This window comes from Triturus cristatus, chromosome 4_1, assembly GCF_964204655.1.
Source record: "Triturus cristatus chromosome 4_1, aTriCri1.1, whole genome shotgun sequence".
NCBI lineage: Eukaryota > Metazoa > Chordata > Amphibia > Caudata > Salamandridae > Triturus > Triturus cristatus.
The window spans coordinates 312,689,589-312,708,544 of record NC_140585.1 but is presented as its reverse complement, the minus strand read 5'-3'; the positions used below and the strand labels follow the sequence as shown (position 1 = coordinate 312,708,544).

The 18,956-nt window shown below is 44.5% G+C and overlaps 1 pseudogene; it reads left to right on the top strand.

Moving 5' to 3' along the window:
• Positions 1 to 217: 217 nt before the first annotated feature.
• LOC146854855 (uncharacterized) lies at positions 218 to 13,218 on the top strand (annotated as a pseudogene).
• Positions 13,219 to 18,956: the final 5,738 nt, after the last annotated feature.

The following is an 18,956-nucleotide window of genomic DNA, read 5'->3' as shown; positions in this document are numbered from 1 at the left end:
TTACTTCTATTGCAGGCTGTACGGACCGTGCTACATATATGTTTGGAAGGGCAGGGCAGAGAACAAAAAAATCCAGGTAATTACACTCCACGTTTTGCCGGTGATGCCTCAGTACTATGTGACAGATAACATTCATGAGCATAGGCATCAAATTTAGCCATGTTCCCTTATTTTGCAGGCTTTGTGGCACAGCAGGATAAAACCGGTTTGCACAAAAATGTTCAAGCACAAAGCTGTAACTTCTGCAGAGTGAGGTGCTTCACCACAAAGGGAGAAATGTTGCCTTGTTTTTAAGGAAGAGTGGATGAAATAAATTGTGGAGGCTGAGACACAGAAATCTCGAAGCAAGGTTTGTGTGCAACTTGGGGAAGTATTTCAATACAGTCCAGAGGTGGGCTTGACTTGCAAAGCATGTGCCGAAGCCAAGATTGTTGGGGACTTTTCTACAGGGAAGAAATGGAGTGATGGCTGTATGAAATATAAAATCCGATCCTTCTCGTTTTTTAATTGAGCTATGCGTCATCCATTTTACCTCTGCCCTCCTTTCCTGGCTCTATCCTTGACACCTTACCTGCACGAACATTTGTAAAGAATCTAGACTGGGGTATTGCAGGCTGTTTATACATACAGAGTCCGCGCAAAAGAGCAGCTGGCATCTGCTCGGAGTTTCCAGACAATGGTTAAGTCCTGAATAAAGTTTACACAGATAGCATATCTTGTTGTGCAACCTCAAGACGCGAAGATTGCTCAAAACACCAAGGCTGTCGATTCTCACCTTTACCTCATTTGTGTGTTTTTCTCAAAGATCTGTTTATAACACTGGGCGTCCCTTGTTTGTGATCTTTTGCTATAAAAACCCATGTAACCATTATTCCGTGTGCTTCCTCCTTGAGTATCTCTATGGTGCTTGTCGGATGAGGCTTCCATTCATGAATGTTAATAAATGATCCTGGATTTGTACTTCACTCCAGTGTCGATTCCTCCTTACTTGTTTTGTACCCAAGGACAAAGGGTGACCCTGCACCAGTGGGTTTTGGATAAAACCCACCTCCACAAATTGGCGCCCGAATGTGGGGCTCCATCGAAGGCCTGCAGTTGGACCGGGGAAGGAGATCGTGTCGGTAAGAAGAACTTCACTGAGGTGCACAATACCTGAAGAGACTAGTTCTCGTGTCCAAGGTGATTTTTCAGCTCCCTGACTCTGATCTTCGCAGCGGCTGCTGACCTCGACTGGGGCTCTCCGACGGCCATTCTTTGGGATCAAGGAGGATCAACAGGTGAGAGTTGAAGACTACGAATAAGGTAGATTTGTATTGAACCAGTTCTTTTGGTTATTTGGAATTTGTTTGGAAATTGTTCGGAACTTGCTTGGAATTTGTTTGGTTGACATTTTAAAATGTTAAACTTATACAGGTAATGTGAGAACATTTTTCTCTGTTTATAAGCTTTTTATATCTAATACAACATGCCTGTGGTTAGTAAACTTTGGACGTTTTGTTGCTGCAGCTGTGATAAGCAGAGCATTTTGGAAGCAAGTCAGCCAGCGCCACCAGAAGGTACTCCGAACTTTGAGATGTACATTAAATATGGTATTTGTCCCATTATGTATAATACATTGTGGAACAAATATACAAAAGGGGATCCGCAGTTACAGTGGCCATTAGAGGGAACGATGGACCCTCACAAACTTGAGCACTTAGAAAAAGAATTGTTTGTGAGGAATGTTAGGCCAGCTATGTTTGACAGATTGTGTATGTGGAGGAAGGAAGTGAGGGAGTGGCAGCTCAAGGCAGAAAAAGTAAAATGGAAACAGGAAAGGAAGATGGTTTATCAGAAGTATAGAGAATTGAAGGATAAAGAAGTTCAGGAGAATAAGGAATGTTTAGATCGGGAGCATAGATTGCTAATATCTAAGGAATACGTAGTTAGACCGACGGTAACAGCTCAGGTCTACCAAGATGATGTGGATTCAGACTTCGATGGTTTATTGATTGAACAACCCCCACCCGCATATGTACCTTTGGCACCCCTTCACCTTGGACCACCAAACCTCGTACCCCTTGCACTGCCGGCTCCACCTCCTCCACCTGTGATTGTCCAACTCCCCATTTTTCAACTGGTGCAGATTCACCCCTTATCCCCTCAATCCCAAGCAACTGCGCCCGAATTGACAGATGGTACCGTGCCCCCTGTACCTATCCTGGCCTCCTGTATTCTTCATTCTGCCGTACCTCAGCCACGTCAAGATGCAATAAAACTGATAGTATTAAATTGGTTGAATGATCCAGAAATGGAGGCAGGAGAAATGATAGACCAGATACAAGACTTTTCTGAGGGCGAGCTCCTTTGTCTCGTAAATAAGTCCAATGGGAGATGACTACAGGACAAAATGCACCCGACGATGTTAGAGCCATTAGTCAACAGTGTCAGGTAGGAGCCTTCCCTGTAGGTAGAGTTAATACCGCCATAACAATGATAATTGAATACCGTAATGAACTTCTTACCTCTCCGCGGATAAGACCCATGAGGGAAGCCGTGCCCCAGTTCGTCCCCGCTAGAGGGAATGGAGATAATGATGATCCTAATAGTGCCGATGCTAGAGCCCACTTCATGTACAATTGGATATATACGCCCTGGAAAAGGATGGATGTACTCACTTTAAAGGCCTCCTTACCTGACATACAGAAAAATCCTAGAGGATTTTATGATGACGTACAGGCAGCTATTGATTCCTGCGTCATGACCTAAGCTGATATTGATATGTTTTTCGGCATGATCTTGCTGTAGAAGTAGACCTCAGCAAGGCCGACCGGTGCTAGGGGTTCGCCCTTCTGTGCGCACTAGTCCTCAGACCAATAAGTAGAGATTGGCACAGAAGCTGGAATATCAAGAGAACAGTTTATTAAACCTCATGAGCGATGCAAGGGGGTCGCGCCTTCCCAGTCACACTTCTGCCCAGGCCCAAGGGCTTCAGCCCCCCTTTTCCCCCGTCCTGTGTCTCAGCCCGGGCTGCTGCAGTGCAACTCGAGCTGATGGGGGCCCATCTGGGCAGTGTCTGGAGTCTTATTTCCGGGCACGCCGGAGTTTTTCACAGGTCTTTAAAGACTATTTGCATATTTACATGCCTTTGTAAACTGGTTACAGAGGCTTAGTGTTTTTTCTTAGTTCCAGTACCCCCTGCGTCCCCACTGTGCCTATTCCTTACATTTGGATTGTATTCACTGCTGTAGTGTGAGAATACATTTCATATAAAGCAATATAAAGTAGGGTTGCCAAAAGAAAAATGCCTGCCGTGTTTTGTTTAAAGAGCCTGCAAGGACCTAGTCTTGACACTAAATAGACTTATAAATAAAAAAGTATGTATGCATTCGTTATGTGACTTTTCTGTCTTTGTTCTCTTTAATTATCAGTCATGGATCATTGAGGCAGCCCTAGAACACAATTAAAAGTGCTTTCTATTTATATTTGCTGTTCGAAGTATGCACAGATAAGTGCTGAAAATACAGCTTTAGGTGACTGCTTATTTTTGTACCGACTGGGCCATCAAAATAATCTGCTGGCAACCCTAACCATAGGACTGTAAGTTTGTTGCAGGATCAGCACATTATTTATTTCCTTCACACTCGATCCCCGATTAATGCCGCAATAGTTTAACTTATATCTGAAACACTACGCCGCTGTCAATATCATGCTGAGTTACTTCATGTGTCTGGGAATGCATTAACCCTGGGCGTAGTGGGCGTAGTGGGGCTACGTGGAGCAGCGCGTAGTGTGGCAAAATCTACGCACACTTGCGCGCTCTGCGTAGCCCCACTACGCGTCGCCCGCCTCCCGCCCGTTCTCTCGCCGGTAACTTCTTCACACAAATGCGCATGCGCGGACGCCCGCGCATGTGCATTTCTCGCGAGAAATGCGCATGCGCGGGCATCCGCGCATGCGCATTTGTGTGAAGAAGTTACCGGCAAGCAGGAAGAGGGAGCCCCGGGACGCCGCACTGCAGGTAAGGTCTTTTATTTACTTTTTATATTCTTTAAAGTATTTTAAAATGAGGGAGGGCGGATGGCGGGTGGCAGGCAACTCCGCTTCGCAGCGGCGTGGGCGTAGCGCTGCCTGCTATGCCTACTTCATAAACGGCGAAGCAGGCAGCGCTACGTGCACTCCGTGGGCGAAGCGGAGCACGACGCCCACCCTTAGAATGCATCCTGCATTCAGACAACTCATTCCTCATTCTCGCCCTTCACTTTCACGCTCACCCTATACTCACAGCGATCACAATGCACTCACACTGATCGCCATTCACCCGCTTACCCTGCACTCACACTGATCACCATGCACTCATACCATTCACCCGCTCACCCTGCACTCACAATGATCACTCTGCACTCACAATGCACTTGCGCTTTTCACCCTGTATCTCACCCTGCAGTCACACGAGTACACTACTCATCCTGCACTCATGTGACACTTCACTCACCTGTCCCCCTCACTGCTCAATATGCAGCTCACTCAAACAAGCCCATCAGTAATCATACATTCATTCATCCCATTTTGAACTTGCATCTGCACCCATATGCCACCTCACTCACCCTGCAGTCACTCTTCTTACCCTACTCTCACACTGTTGCATCGCTCACCATGCACTCACATGGACACTCTTGTCACCTACACAGTGCAGAGGGTTAATGTGCCTGCTACAAAGAATATGTACCATGTAGATCATAGAAATTAGTGTGAGTAAACTACGAGTAGCACTATAAAAAAAATGAAATGTTTGTCAGAAAGGTGCTATAGAGAGATGAGGTGCATTGTTGTTGAGGGACAGTGTTTGAATTCATGGAGAAGGAGGAAACGGGGGTGGGGCACCAAAAAAGACTGTTGCAACGTGTGACCAGTGTTAGGACCAGCCCTGGCTGGGAGTGTTAGCCCCCCCCCCTCCTCCGAAGTTCTGGTCTAGTGACTCCCCTGCTTCTGCCTATTATTATTATTTACATTTGTAGTCCGCTACTGTTACCAAAAGATGTCCTGGGGCTAATAACCATCTGCTGCCAGAAGACAAATGAGAAACACACAGAAGGAGAACCAGCCAAATGGGGTAACCTACAGAGCATAGAGAAAGGTTGTTATATCTTCCTAAAGGATAATAGATTCTTGGTGGAGCAAAGCAAAGGAGGGTGCAAGTTCCATAACTGCACGGCCTGCATCAAAACAGCGAGACAGACAACTCATGCCTTCTTGAATTAGGGAACAATAAGCAGAGTGGCACAGGCCGAGAGGAGCATACGGGTCCGACCTGTATGCTTGGTGAGGAGAGATGAGAGGATGAGAGAGGACAGCAAGGGAGTGAGAGAATTTAATCGAAGAGATCAGAGATGAGGAGAAATGTGAATTGCTGAAGAGAAGTGTGGACACGCAAGAAGTGAGTGTGAGCCAAAGATGATGGCTTCTGTTAGAACAAAGGGGAGATGTGAAAGATGAATGGGGGGACTGGAGAGGTGTAAGATACAAATAGACAAAATTGTGAATGGAGAGACGAGGTGAATGAGAAGTGCTGAGGGGCACGGGAAGTGACAGGGCCAGAGAGGCTATGAGATAAATTCGAGAGACTGTTAGACATGAGGGCAGTGAAAGGACAGATTGGCAAGAGGTGATTAAAGGTGAAGTGAGAGGTTGAATGGGGAGAGTTAAGAAGTTGTAAAAAGGGGTGAAGGAAAATGGCCTGCAAAGTGAGAGAGGGATCCAAGATTAGGAGAGGAGAGAGGGATGGAAGGGAGGGGGTGAGAGGAAAGCTGCATGGGTAAACTACTTAACTCTGCACAAAACCGCCAGGGTTTTAAGGGACTCCTGCTTCTCCCGGCCAGGGCCAGGTGAGCTTCTAATGTGGCAGCACGTATTCCTGAAGAGTGGAAGGCCCTTCACAAAGGTTAACTAGAAATCTTTCTGATGTTAATTGCTGTATTTTGGTTATAAACGGGTACTGATGGGGTGAAATCTTTCCTGTGTTACTGTGTGTAAAAAATGTCAAAATGATGAAGCAATGCTATCCCAAAATACGTGGCATCACATAACCTCATTTACATTTTCTTCCCACACAATTTAGTCAAGCCTGTCGCGTAATTTGGTCCTCACCTGCCTCATAATTCCAGTAGCCCTGCCTACAGGTTTAGAAATGTTTGTCAGAAGGGGGTCCTTACGCCTCAAAATGTTGACAAGGGGGTCTCGTCATCCAAAAGTTTGAAGACCTCTGGCCTAAAGGGATCTGAGAGTACATGGGCTTCAGTATCCGCTAAGGCTATATTAGATATGGCTCAGTATTATCAGAATCAGGTGACAACTGAGCATGATCGAAAGAAGGGAAACTAAAAACTAAGTTAATGATGGTTCAGGCCTATGGACCCCAGGGTCGAGGCTGTGGTCAAAATTATGGTAAAAATTATAGACAAGTACCTTCTTTAGGGCCACTGCGTAGACAGACGCCACTAGGGCTGGATCAATGCACTTATTGTAAAGAGAAACAACATTGGCGTTCTGAATGTCCTGTCTTAGCCTCTGGTGGGAGATGAAGGGGACAAGTAAGTGGTGGCAGGGGAACTCAAGTTCCCCGACAGCAGCCACAACAAGCTCAAGCTCCAGGAAGAAATAGGTCAGATAATTATTTTGATCAACAAAATAATCAATATTCTTTGGAGGATTATGAATCAGAAGAGACTGTGAGAATGCACTTTGCCTAGGACAGCGTAGGACAAGGAGGACCTGTTGAGATACCTATAGACCAGTCAGGACCTTATATAACAGCCACCATACTTGGGCAGGATCAGAAATTCCTAGTGGATACAGGGGCGACACGTAGCGCAATATCTCAAAAATTGATCCCTGGGACACCCTTGTCTGGCCGAGTAATTACATCACTAGGGTTTCATGGAACACCAACTCCTAGCCCTGTGTCCCAAAAACCACCTTTGCAGGTTAAAAATATCATTACTTCAGCCCCCTTTTTGCTTCTACCCCATGCCCCCGATAATTTTTTGGGACTTGATCTCTTGAAATATTTTCATGCTTCTATACATTGTTGCCCATCTGGAGTGCGTGTCATTTTTGGGAAAAAGACATTGCCTAAACAATATAATTTTCCTCCATGCCCGGATCTTGATTCTGTTTCCCCATGTGTCTGGGCTACTGCAGACACAGATGCAGGAAGAATGGACATTTCCCCAGTGCATATACAGGTTTGGGAGGGTGCTTCCTTGCCACAGATCCCGCAATATAAAATTTCAAAAGAAGGTGAAGACCCACTAATGTATATCATTGACGACATGATACTTACAGGAGTCCTTGAGGAGGTTTCCTCTAATGTATGTAACAGCCCTATTCTTCCTGTCCTTAAAAGGGGCAATGGAATACGGGACAAGGTTTATTGATTTGTGATTGATTTAAGAGAAATAAACAAAATAGTGGTCCCTCAATATCCTGTCGTCTCTGATATCACCACCTTGTTGACATTGATCCCTCCTACAGCCACTGTATTCTCTGTTATTGAACTCAAGAACGCCTTTTTCTCTATCCCTGTACATGAGGATAGTAGATATCTTTTTGCATTTTCACTTCGAGGCCGTTCAGTCAGATTTTGTAGGGCTCCCCTAGGCTACACAGAAAGTCCTACCATTTACAGTCAGGCACTCAAACGACAGTTGGACGAACTTCTTTTGCCACCTAGAATTACACTTGTTCAATACGTTGATGACATTTTGCTTGCAGCAGAAACAGTTGAGCATTGTAAAGAGGCCATTCTCTCCTTATTGCACCATCTTGCTGTTAAGGGACATAAGGTCTCTAAGAATAGGTTGCAATATTGTCAATATGAGGTCACCTACTTGGGTCACCTCTTGTCCAAGGAAGGTCGCACTCTCACTAAAGACAGGATTCAAACTATCCTACATATTCCCATTCCAAGTACATAAAAGGAAGTTAGGGCACTTATTGGTATTACTTCCTACTGTAGACAGTGGCTCCCCAACTTCTCGCTTATTATCAAACCTCTTTTGTCCCTTGTTACTAAAGACACTCCCTTTCCCCTACCATGGTCATCTGAATGTCAAAATTCATATCAACAGCTTCGTGCATCCCTTTGTTCTGCTCCTGTGTTAGGTACTCCAGATTACACCAAACCTTTCATATTGTATGTACATGAGAGGGACGGATGTGCATTATCGGTCTTGACAGAGCCACATGGCAGCAAACATCGTCCATGTGCTTATTTTTCGGCTGTATTGGATCCAGTGGCCAGAGGACTCCCAGGCTGTCTTAGGGCAGTGGCTGCTACAGCCCTCTCCATACGACAATCTGAAGGGATTGTGTTGAGCAGCAAGCTTATGTTTATGGTACCACATTCTGTAGACGCACTCCTTAACCAGACCAAGACACAACACTTGACTAGCGCTAGACTCACAGGATACGAACTTACGCTTTTGGCACCTCATATCACGCTCAAGAGATGCTTGACACTGAATCCTGCTACAATTTTACCCTAACCAGCTGAACAATCTCATGATTCGCATGATTGTATTTTACTGATAGAAGAACAAACCAAGGGTAGAATAGATCTTAAAGATAAAGCTTTGTTAGATCCTGAGGGAGAGTTGTGGGTGGACGGCTCTTGTGTCAAATTACCTGATGGCACCACCTCTGCATCCTATGCCATAACAACTTTGCAGGCAGTGGTAGAATCAGCTCGTATTCCACAGAGATATGCCCAAGCTGCTGAACTTATCGCACTTTGGAGGGCTTGTGAACTCATTCAGGGGTTATCAGTGAACATTTACATGGACAGCCAGTATGCATTTGGTGTGGCACACAACTTTGGTAAGCTTTGCCGAAGAGTGTGGCCATTATCAAATGTAGTGCCCACAAGAAAGTCACAGATAAGGTGGGACAAGGGAATGCTTTTGCAGATGAAGTAGCACGAGACACTGCGAGTGCACACACAAGTAGGATGTATGTACTACGATCCCAAGCTGAAAGATGGGAAAACATGTATACAGAGATCAGGAAAATACAACAGTCAACCACTGAACAAGAAATAGCGGAATGGGAAAAGGAAGGAGAGTTAGATGATGAGGGCTGTTGGAGGTCCAAAGATATGCTGAAATGGAAATTGCCTTATGCTTATTTACTGCCCTTTTTAACCATGGCTCATGGACCTGCTCACGTTAGTGCCAAAAACACCATCTCCCAACTAGAACAGGTCTGGGATAATCAGCACATTCGGAAAACAGCTGAGCATTTAGTTAAACAGTGCATGGTATGTTTACAGCACAATCCCGGTCAGGGAGTATCAACCCCCACAGGTGGATTTTCTGCACCCCAGGTACCCTTCGAAGCGCTTTAAATGGATTATATCCAGTTGGAGCGCTGCAATAATTTGAAGTATGCATTGGTAGTGGTTTGTTCTTTTAGCAAGTGGGTGGAGGCCTATCTAACCAAAGATAATACGGCCTTGACAACGGCTAAAATTCTGCTAAAAGAGTTTTTTCCCTGCTTCGGAATTTGTAGGGTCCTTTGGAGTGACAATGGCCCCCACGTCACTGGCCAGATAATAGAATACCTAATGAAAGGTTTAGGGGTAAAACAGAAGTTTCATGCTGCCAATTATCCCAGGCAGCGGGTCTGGTAGAAAGGTACAACGCCACACTGAAGTTGAAACTAGCTAAGATACAAGCAAAAACGGGCCATGAATGGCCAGATGCCTTGCCCCTAGCTTTGTTATCTGTCCGTTCCATTCCACATAGTAAGAAATGACTTTCTCCATGTGAGATTGTATTTGGTAGGCCTATGAATGTGTGGGCACCTCCAAGGCCAAATGTGATAAGGGAAATACAGTACCCTGTTTTGAGTGATTACTTGAAACTTGCCTGAAAAACTGTCTCTGATTCACCAACAGGTGCATGAAGCCATTCCAGACAAATCAGAGGGTCCTGCTCATGGTCTCCAGCCTGGAGAATTTGTTCTAGTGAAGAACTTTCAACGTTCCAAGAATCTGGAACCTCACTGGAAGAACCCCGAGCAGGTCCTGCTTGCAACTCGAACTGCTGTCTGCGTCACCAACAGACGTAACTGGATTAACGCCTCGCACTGCAAACAAATCCTGGCAACTGTTCTCCAACCAGAAGGCAGAAAAGATTTGAAAGACATATTGCAAACTCAGAAGAATGTTGCTCCTGTGAACGAAGAAACTCTGTTTTCTGATCAAACTACGCCTTCTGTAACGAGGTATGATTTACGACCAAGGAAGGGAAGGATCAGATAGAGATACCTGAGCAGCTGCTCCCAATTAGTGAGATGGTTTGGTTGTGGAACGGTGGGATCGCAGAATCGGCTGAACTAGGTTCAGTGAGGGTTGTGATACATGTTCAGTGGTACCCGGGTCTTTCTCCGACCTGTGGTTGTATTGATACCGTTAAGGAGAATGCAGAAATTGGGATCCAAGTTACGGACTAAGGACAAGACTCTGTGCATGGTGACTCTGATCATATTGATAATATTGGCAGCAGCCTTATGGACAGTGGAGGAAGTAATTCCAGCCCGGAACTTACTGTCTGCTACAACTACTCCTGTCCCCACGGAACATTATTACTTCACTCTTTCCTATCATGAAAGGAAGCATCGATTGTCATGTTACATCATACTCATAATGCTACAAATACTACCAACTGCTGGGTATGTGGAATGTTGCCGGCCCATCAGAAGAAGGGAGGAACGTTCCTCATTCTCTTGCCATTTTCACATAATAGCTCCTGTAGAGCCTGGTTCGAACTTTTGTGGGCCTCTGAAATCAATAGTATTACTACAGCTGATGTAGGGGGACTTAATGCACAATTGAATAAGGTGTGTTACCCCGATGACGATGGCCTCTCACAAGCCAAGGGAACTATATGGGAAATGGAGGAATACAGCAAAGGAACCTCCACAAGGTACATCTTCCCCAACACTCAAGGGCAATGGGCCTCCTGTTATCGCTGTTAGAAGAACCCGAGCAAGTCTCTGTGTAAGCAGTATTGGCAGCATCCCTGTGGGAAAAAGTGACTGTGTTACAGTATTGAATATCACTGGAACAAACAATAGCAGTTTTCTATCATCATATAACACTTACTTCATTTGTGGAAACAAAGGCTACTATCATTTGCCAATCGGATGGTCTGGAGTTATGCTATGTGTCCTTCTTGCTTCCTCCTGTGTTTTTAGCACCTGCATCTTATCACAAAGATCGAAAACTGTTTAATGACACTTCCTTGAAACGATTCAAAAGAACTATAAATGGTGATGAAGTGGATCAAACTGACACATCATTACAGCAGCATGTTGATTTTAATTTGCGACTCTTTATCTTTGTTGGTCCAGCCCTGACTAGCAGAAAAATAAGACGCTTGACCCAAGTGGTAGAGGCAGTGACTAATCAAACAGCAATGGCTCTTGGAAATATTACAGAAGAGCTCCAAATCCAGGATTTTGGTTTTGCAAAATAGAATGGTTTTAGATGTGATGTTAGCTGATCATGGTGGAGCATGTCTCATCATCGGAAGTAGCTGTTGTATGTTCATCCCTGACAACGCTCCTTCTGTCTATGACGCTATTTCCAAACTGCATAAAATAGCTGCAGAAATACATCAGGAACAAGGAACATGGACTTGGTCCGAGTGGTTGTGGGGTATTGTTTCTGCTTGGGGCTGGAAATTATTAATGGGGATAATAATTATAGGAGCCATCTTTCTCACTTGCTGTTGCTGCGTTCAGTGTGCCCCTGTGATATGTACAGCTTGTATAGCTACTTGTAACAGTATCAAGCCTCCTCCAATTAATGTTCATGAATCAAATAGACAAATGATGATGCAACTTAAAATTGATGAACTCATGAGGATTGATATACAAGATTAATATATGTACTTTAAAATGGATGAGCGTAGGCTAAAAAGGAAAGACTGTTGAAATATAAAATCCGATCCTTCTCGTTTTTTAATTGAGCTATGCGTCATCCATTTTACCTTTACCCTCCTTTCCAGTCCTGGCTCTATCCTTGACACCTCGCCTGCACAAATATTTGTAAAGAATCTAGACTGGGGTATTGCAGGCTGTGTATACATACAGACTCAGCGCAAAAGAACAGCTGGCGTCTGCTCGAAGTTTCCAGACAATGGTTAACTCCTGAATAAAGTTTACACAGATAGCATATCTTGTTGTGCAGCCTCAAGACGCGAAGATTGCTCAAAACACAAAGGCTGTCGATTCTCACCTTTACCTTATTTGTGTGTTTTTCTCAAAGCTCTGTTTGTGATCTTTTGCTATAAAACCCATGTAACCATTATTCCGTGTGCTTCCTCCTTGAGTATCTCTATGGTGCTTGTCGGACGAGGCTCCCATTCATGAATGTTAATAAGTGATCCTGGATTTGTACTTCACTCCAGTGTCGATTCCTCCTTACTTGTATTGAACCCTTGGACAAAGGGTGACTCTGCACCAGTGGGTTTTAGATAAAACCCACCTCCACAGCTGGAAACTGGATTACATGAAACACCATCTAATTAGCAAAGTTCACGAGTCTGCCTTGGTGATATTGAGAAACAGAAGTGCTGCTGCCAGGTTTGATTATGTAGTGTGGACAATGCTGACAGAAACTGCCACCGACAAAACAAACAGAATGGAAGTGGTTGAACGACAAAGATCCCTGCCTGAGGAGATAAAGATTCTCAACAACGTGTTGCTGGCAGTCAAGATGAATACTTCAATGTTGTCTGTCTAATACATCCATGACCACCTAGCTTTGTATGTGAAGATACCAGACAGCTGGAGGAGCAAGAACTATGCCTTTGAGATCCATGAGGCCATCAATAGCGTGATACACGGTGAAGCTATGGCAGAAGTTTGTAACGCTTTGTATCACACATTGATAATTGATGAGAGCACAGATATTTCTATTACAAAAATGTTCATCCTGTACTTCAAGTTCCGACCTGTAACATCAACAGAGCACAAAACACTGTTTGGGGGCATAGTGAAGCTGATTAGTTGTAATGCTGAGGCTATCACTACTGCTGTGAAAGAATTCTATGCTGCCAGTGAACGGAACCTTATGAAAATAGTCATGTTCACATCTGATGGTGCGTCTGTGATGCTGGGTAAGAATAATGGTGTTGCTACTCGCCTCAATCAATCCATTCCTCATCTATTTGACCAGCATTGTGTCACCCATCGAGAAGATTTGGGAGCCGATGATGCCAGGAAGAGGGTTCCAATGATTAAAGAGATGGAGACATTGTTAAGGACTGTCTACACTGTGTTCTCCAGATCTCCTGCAATGAAGTCCAAGCTGGATGAAATCGCATCGGTCACTGAATGTGAAGTGGTCTCTTTTTGACCATTGAATGAAGTCCGGTGGCTTTCAAGGCATTTTGCAGTTGGGGCACTAATTCGGAATAACAAATTGTTCTTAAGTACTTTTAGCATGAGACAGTTGAGGAGAATGATCCAGATGCTCAATATTGTTACAAAAAGCTATCAGACTACCATATTTCCCTTGCAGTACTTAATGTCATTCTGGGTGAATTTTCATCTTTATGCAAACTGTTCCAAAACGTTCTTTGACTACTGTTGAAGCTGTACAGTATGCAAGAGCAAAGATTGGCCAATTTAAGGTACAGTATTTGGGTGACACTGTCTTTTGGAGCAGCACAGTAAGAGTTCTGATGGTGTTGTACAAGGAAAGGCAAGAGTTTGACAGTGTCCCAGTTTTGTCTTTTGTTTCCCTTCTTTGTGAGCACATGCAAAAAAGGTTCCCGGAAGATGAACTGAAAGAATAGGCAAGTTTTGAATTCCAGGCAATTTCAACACAATCACATTTTGATTTTGGGACTGAGACTGTACAAAGACTTGTTGAAAAGTAATAAAAAGGTCTTGGTCCTGGGTGATTGTGAAACACCGGAAGATGTTGTTCGACAATACAGAGAATATAAATATTTGGTGGTGGAACATGTAAAGGGTGGGTTATTTACCACCTTTCAAGACATTGGTTAATTTCACTGTACGCAATGCTGCTCAGTATAGTGTGGTGTCTCAGCTTGTTGATGTCTGCGCAACATTTCAAGCATCTAGTGCAATTTCTGAACGAGGATTCAGCCTCATGCAAACTATCAAGAGTAAATCGAGAAATAGACAAGAGCAGAAGCATTTGGACATGCTTATGAGGACAAAGGTCTACCTCCTGAATGGGAAAGTTGATCTCAACAGAGTTTATCATGAACTGGAAAAATGGCAAAGATCGATGTAAGAAGCAACCATGTCACCCATCTAGTGATGGCACGTGACTTGTGTGAACAACCCTCTCCCACAGTCCATGTTTGCCTGGATGTCACACATTTCACAAACTATCTCTGACGGGATAGCTGACATTACTCAGTAGCTTCCACATCAAATTGTAAATATGTTATGTAATTTTGTAACTTACTGAGTATATGTAATCTTGTATAGGCTCTTAACATTTGCCCACCCAATGAAAAGTGCTCCAGTTAAGAATCTTTAGTAAAAGGTTATAATGGTTCCGCCGTTTGAGTCTTGTGCTTTTCTAAACCTGAAGTGTACTTGCCTGTGTATCCAATTCATGTCATGGCGTGTGTATCCAAGTTGCAAAGCTGCCTTAAGCCCTTTAACGTGGCGCTGTATGTGTGGAAATGCATGTCTTTTCAGTTTTTTAAGCAAACGTTTGGACTGATATTTGGCGCTGTGCACATGCGCAGTCTGGTTCCTGGCGCACGTAGCCATAGACCCTACACTGCCGCACACAGTGGAAAAAAATGAGAGGGAACATTGCTCCTAAGCCTCTCTCACGGGGCTTCTCCTTGCAGAAAAGAGAGAGGCACAACAGCGGGCACCAAAAGTGCCTTGTGAGCCCCACTCACCGGGGCTCTTCCGGTGCAACTAACAGGCACCAACCGGGTGCATTTTCAGCCCCACTCACGGGGCTTCTCTTGATTCATCCGGTCTCCTTGGTGGCACAAGCAGGACTTCAGCGGGGGGGGGGGCGTGGCGCTCCATCTCCCAAATGCCGACACACGGGGCTCCTCTTCAGCACACAGAGCCCTGCCCACCATCAGGTGTCCACACGCCTGACTTCCTGCTTTCTTCCTCGACCGGCCACCGGGCCGGACTACCGCGGGGATCCTGCGAGGCTCCATATCCTTTTGTGGCCACGCGGGGGCCCCTCAGTATGGAGCGGAGTCTCCCTCGATCCCTTCTCCTTTCTGGGTGACACGCAGGGCTCCCACCAGCACACGGGGTCCCACCCTCCTCCAGGCGCAATCTTGCCGGCCGCTTGCCGGCCACGTCCACCATGATTGGTCCGCCATGCGAGGCGCAGCCCCGCCCACAACCAGGCAGCCCGCCTGACTTCATGGACGCTGCAGCACGGAGGAATCCACACGTCGGGATTCCTCCTCAATGGAATTCCACGCTGGGGCGGGCGGCGCAGCACAATGCTTTCATGCACAAAACCCCTGGCACATTCCTCACCCCTTGGCAGTGCGAGCCTACACCTGGGGCTCTGACCACAGAGGGGAGGGGTGCGCTGCCCACGCTGCTGGGCACAAAGTGCCCCTCTCTAGACCAGCCAACTCCGCAGAAAACAGAGCGCTCACTGCGCACTCACACAGGGCAGAGCTGGGCCCAGGCAGGCCAGCTCACAGCATAAATAAAAGTCCTTGGTGCTGGGGACACCTCAGCAGGTGGCAGCCAGGCAGGCCAGCACGCAGGGACCCCCAGGGAACAGCAGCTGGATCCCGTGGTGGTACCTCCTGGCAACCCAGCAGCCTGCCGGCCACCAGTTCCAGGTGAGCACATAGCATCTTACATGTGGTCACAGCCCCAATATTTATACCAGCCAGGTCTTTGTTCTGCCCTGGCTCAGGGCTGGGGTCCCAGTTTAAACCAGTCCTGGGGGGCACTTAACATTTGTTTACAGTGCTCACAACCTCCCCATTGTTAGGTTAGGCTCCAGCCCCAGAAACACCACAGGGGGTGGAGCCAGCATTGTTCAAGACAGGCACAGACCTATTCAGGGACAGAGACTACTCCTCCCACTACTCCAAATGCAGATCTGCCTATTTAGCCTAGCGCTGACTTACCAAGCCCCTCTGGAGCCACTGCACCTCACCAGCCCCTGTTACTCCAGAGCTAGACATGCAATACACATCAGGCAGGCACAAAGACACAGAGCACACAGAAATGCCAACTTCTAAAAGTGTCATTTCTAAAATAGTGATAATAAGTCTGCGAACACCATTACGCAGCATTTATTATTACTATTCCAAACATACCAAACTTGACCACGCTGCTCCTCTCATATCAGGAATTACCACTGAAACACTTATCAGGGAATCACCAATACATTCCTATGAGAGGGCAGCCTCACAGTAGTGAGAAACCAAAATGGCTGTTTGTCACTACGAGGACATGCCACACAGTTAAGGCACATGTCCTACCTTTTACCTACAATGCACCCTGCCCATAGGGCTAGCTGGAGGGGTGACTGATATGTAGTAAAAGGGGAGTCACAGACGTGGCACCCACTTTATGTGCCACGTCACAGCAGCAGTAAACTACGTGCGCAGGCCCTGCAATGGCAGAGGCCTGTGACAGGTTTGGAAGGCGACTTTGGTGGGTGGCGCAAGCAGCGCTGCAAGCCCACCAGTAGCATTTAATTTACTGGCCCCGGGTAGCTGGTATACCACTTTAAAAGGGACTGATAGGTAAATTAAATATGCCAAACAGGTGTAGGCCAATCTTACCACATTTATTATAGAGAGCACATGCACTTTACACTGGACAGCAGTGATAAAGTGCCCAGAGTCCTAAAACCTCCAACACCAGGCCAGAAAAAATACCAGGAGGAAGGCAAAAAGTTCAGGGATGACCCTGCAAAAAGGGCCAAGTCCAACAAACACCTGTACAAAACCATACTTTCATCTTCTAAGATCCATATTACTTTTTTCACTCATCTTTTTCACATGATACACATATGAAAAGACTAAGCGCCTGATTTAGATCTTGGCGGACATGTTACTCCATCCCATTCGCCAGAAAAATCCCATAGGATATAATGGGGTTTATATTTCAGCGGACGGGATATCTGTGATGTGATGACTTAACTCATCTGCTAAGATCTAAATCAGGCCCTGAGACACGATGGCAGCTTCCCACCCAATTATCTGGTAGATTAAAATAGGCAATGGTATCACAAAGATCATAAATTCCTCTCAAAATTGGTTCCTTATAAAAAATTAATCACGTACCACATAACTTAGATTATACTTAATTTTACCCATAACTTCAACAGACTCACAATTCTGGGACTTCTAATGCACCATATACACTACTATTTTCTTTTGCTGTTCCACCCTCAGTTGAGGATGTAATTTAGAAAATCTGAAATTCCCAGTTTCTACTAATTCTCTTTGCATTCTTTTACAAATCCATGCTCCACATTATTCAACATACACATAAACACATTTTTGTTTTTATCTTGTTTCCAACTAGTGCATATAATGGTCCTCAAATGATTATACATAGATTTCACACCCCCAACATCGGGAAGAGCTTCCAAAGAGATGTTGTAATCCATAAGGTAAGAAGCTAAAAAATCTTGATCCAGGAAAACATTTTAACAAAAATATTACAAGACACGGAGTATGCCAGGGGAAGTTGCATATAGGTTACAGTTGGATGAAAAATACAAACAACAATTCTTGACACTCATTATATCTGCATATTCCAACAATAGGTTTGAATACACATGCTCCTTAAAGTTCCCTCGAAACCTATCACTATGTGTTAACTTTGAGTCTACTGTATCACAATATGTAGTGGTTGACTCTTTACTAAGATTTGTGGGAGAATCATATGCAACTGGTGAAACTAAACACACCAGTAAGCCACCTAGAAATATTATTATCAAGATCATTGAAAGTATACAACATTTTAAGCAGTATATTTGCTTGCTTGATGCTATAGTTTTAACAGAACTAACAAAAGCCTAAAAATTTGAAAAATATCTATTCACTTATTTTACAGGTACAAAATCAAAAATTAAGAGTTTTTTTTAAATTCAGTTCAGTTCTATAGGCTCAGTCAATTTGATGCCAGTTCATGAAAAAAATAAATGTCTGTCATAATTGGACAGAGCCGGCACATAGTCATCTCAGTGCCCTTCTTGCAAAGGAAATTCAGGCACAACCAACTCTCTCGCACATGCTTTCATTTCTTTTTCAGCTTCTGTCTTTTCTCTTCACCACCCCTTTTCTTGCTCTATTTTTCCCAAACGCTTTTCAAATGTAGGCATATGTTAATTTGTTAATTTATTAATTCTCTAATATGTGTACGTATACACATATAAAGCCTATTTCATTCACTACTTCATCAACCAGATCCATTTTATAATTTCTGAACCGTTCTTTTCTATTATACAGCTTAATGTCATATTGCTCTGCCCTAGCATATTCTTCAAACCTAGCATATGCATAACAAGCATACCTTGCTCCTTCTTTGCTCAGAAATCTCAATTCAGCTATATTGTATGTAGTCAGTTTCTCTATGGTAATTGTACCCTGCAAGATTTCTGCACATTTTGGCCCTGAATCACAAAGGTAACGTACACTTTTGAGTAAGTGAACACTTTTGAGTAAGTTTACTGCTTTTCATCAGTGTAATAACATACACTTTTGGAGTACCTTACAGTTTTGCAGAATGTCCTGCACTATACATGGACAACCACTGGTACTGCCATACCCCTCACCTAGAAAATAATAGTTGTAGGGACTTAAAATAAAACCCCATAGGAAATAATGTTAAATAAATTCATTTATTTTAAATAGTTCAAAATGAAAATAAATATACATTAATGTAAAAGAAATTGCATATTTATT